Source organism: Podarcis liolepis (assembly GCF_965112155.1).
Source record: "Podarcis liolepis genome assembly, chromosome: 10".
Taxonomy (NCBI): domain Eukaryota; kingdom Metazoa; phylum Chordata; class Lepidosauria; order Squamata; family Lacertidae; genus Podarcis; species Podarcis liolepis.
In genome coordinates this window covers 37598490-37601483 of record NC_139562.1, presented here as the reverse complement: position 1 = coordinate 37601483, position 2994 = coordinate 37598490, and positions in this window count along the sequence as shown.

Sequence of the window (2994 nt, the reverse complement as noted above, 5' to 3'; positions counted from 1 at the left end):
CCCAGCAGAGAAAGAGCAGGAGGAGAGCTGTGGTGGCACACGCATTGTCAAATGGATTTTTTTTTTGCAATGTGCTTCATGTGGGGCTGTCCCTTGGGCTTGGTTCAGAAACTGCAAGCAGCGCAGAATATTGTGGTAAAGCTGGTGAGTAGCAGCTAGTGGCAAATATGGTACAGTGGTACCTCGGGTTACATACGCTTCAGGCTACAGACTCCGCTAGCCCAGAAATAGTACCTCGGGTTAAGAACTTTGCTTCAGGATGAGAACAGAAATCGTGCTCCAGCGGGCCCATTAGCTACAGTGGTGCTTCAGGTTAAGAACAGTTTCAGGTTAAGAACAGACTTCCGGAACGAATTAAATACTTAACCCAAGGTACCACTGTACAACAGTTTGAGGAATTGCACCAGTTGCCAAGAACAGCTGGTGGGAAGGCATATTCCATGGACCTGGCCTCCTGGAAGTGCTGCTGCTTACTGGAGTGGTGTGGGAGCGATGTGGCAGCAAGGTTGTGGTGGGCGCATCTGTAGGATGAACTCTGCCAGGGTGTCCCTACCGCCTTGCCCTCGCCACACAACCCAGAACTGCTATTGCTGGAGGCCAGGCCTGCAGCGCTGCTCCTCCCCCCTGGCCTCTTCTGCTTGCTGCCAGTTAACTATCAAGCCAGGTACTTGTGTTGATCCATAAATGGCTCAGGGCCCAGGAAGGCAGTTTCTGCATCACCTCCTCCTCCCCTATATATGCCAGCCTACTACTTGAGATCAAGTGGACTGGAGACACCCTCTAACAATGCCATGCTTGCCATTGGGGTGACATGGGAGAAGACATTCTTAATAGTGGCACCCCAACAGTGGAATGCCCTCCCCTCGCAGTTTGGTTGGTTCCAACAGTGATGAGCTTTAAGCAACTTGTAGAGACATAACAGGGCTTTTTTTCCGGGGGAACTCAAAATAACTCAGTTCCGGCACCTCAGGTGGGCACAATTGCCATTCTTGGAGAACAAGGGAGGCATTCATGGTGAGTTCCAGCACCTCTATTTCTAGAAAAATAGCACTGGACATACTGAGGCATTTCCTTAAGTTGACTGGAGAAGTTTTGTTGCTCTCCTGGTGCTGCAATGCAAGCTGACACATTGTTGCCATTTGATTCTTCAGATTTTATTATGTCTTATATATTTATGTTGCATCCCAATCTGTGAGGGGGTTATAAAACCTTCAAGACTGCTGCTTTTCCACTACCATTTCCCTCTGCCATAAAACAGAGGCTGCTGCTTCTATGGGTGGCAATGCAGCTACAGAAGGAAAGTAGTCATGGTGAAACCACCCTCACTTCTCTGCAGACAACCATGCCTATTGAAGCCACTGGCACTTTGTTGAACACAGGTCTGAACTTCAGTGTATCCAGGCAGAAGCCCAACGCACACTCCTTATTCTACAATATCTTCTCTTTACAATGCCTCCAGGCCCAAACAAACAAACCCAAAGGAATACATACATAATTTGTGCATGTGTGATAAGAAGAATCTGGGGGCATATGCAAAGAAATCTCAGATTTAGAACACAAAAGAGCACTTTTCTAGCCTGTAAGGTTTCAAATAATTAAGAAGTTGATACAGATTTCAGTTTCCTGCAGTCAGTGAGTATGGTTTCCATGCAACTTGTATAGCCTTTCCAGGCAAGCTCCTTTTAGTCTGGTGGAGCCCAGCCCAAGCTCTTTTCTGTTGACCCTATGTGCAATAATTATCCTTGAATTAAAGACCATTTATCCAGTTCCTCTTGAATAGTTTAATCATTAGGGGAATGAAAGAAATTTGGGGAAAGCAAGAATTATGGCCAATGTTCCAGCTAACAACCTGGTATGAAGTCTTCTCGTATTTTGCTCCTCTTTAAGGCAGACAAGGGGAAAGAGAAAACACTCTATTTGGTGCAGAAATGATGTCACTGCAGCATTCTTGCATGCCACATTGTTCCTGCTCTTATACCATAGCTAGGCAAACTGAGGCCCAGGGGCCGGATCCGGCCCAATCACCGTCTAAATCCAGCCCGCAAACAGTCCGGGAATCGGCGTGTTTTTACATGAGTAGAATGTGTCCTTTAATTAAAATACATCTCTGGGTTATTTGTGGGGCATTCATTCATTTCCCTCCCTCCAAAATATAGTCCGGCCCTCCACAAGGGGGACAGTGGGCCGGCCCCCTGCTGAAAAAGTTTGCTGACCCCTGTCTTATACTAACTCAGATCTGCTTGTGCATCTAGCTCAGTATTGACTAGTAATGGCTTCCCAGGGTTTCCTACCTGGCAATGCTGGGTATAGAATATGGCACCTTTTGCTGCAAGATGCAACCTCGTTTTTCCCGTGAGTTAAGGAATGCCCTACATACATCAACAAGATGTTGCACCATGATGCATGGGAAATGAATGGGGCAGAGACTGTGCCGGCACCTGGAGAACATGCACACTGGAGATCAGCAGAGTTTTGAACTGTGCTCAGCACAGCGGCGTAGCGTGAGTTGTCAGCACCCGGGGCAACGCAAGTAATTTGCGCCCCCTAACCTGGGGCAAGGCAAGTAATTTGCGCCTCCCCAACCCCTAACCTGCGAGTTGCCGCGCAAACAACGCTGCTTGCCCGGAGGAGGATGGAGGCAGAAGCAGCCGCCGCCTGTGGCTGGGCCAAGGGGATGGCGGCGGCGGCAGGGTGCAGAGGCTGCCCGTGCCCGGCCAGGCGTCGGTGGCGGCGTCGGCGCTGCTGCAGCGGCTGCTCCTCCTGCGAGCAGTGAGCGGAGCGCAGCCACAGCGACGGCGGGGGGCGCGCGCGCTAGGGCGCAAGGCTGGCGGTGGCGGCGGGGAGCCCAGTGGAGGAAGGAACTTGTCCCTTCCCTCTGGACTCGCGCCCCCCCAGATGTTGCGCCCGGTGCGGTCGGCACCCCTGGCACCCCCCACACTACGCCACTGGCTCAGCATGTAAAGGATGGGCAAATATCAGAAAACAGATTGGATA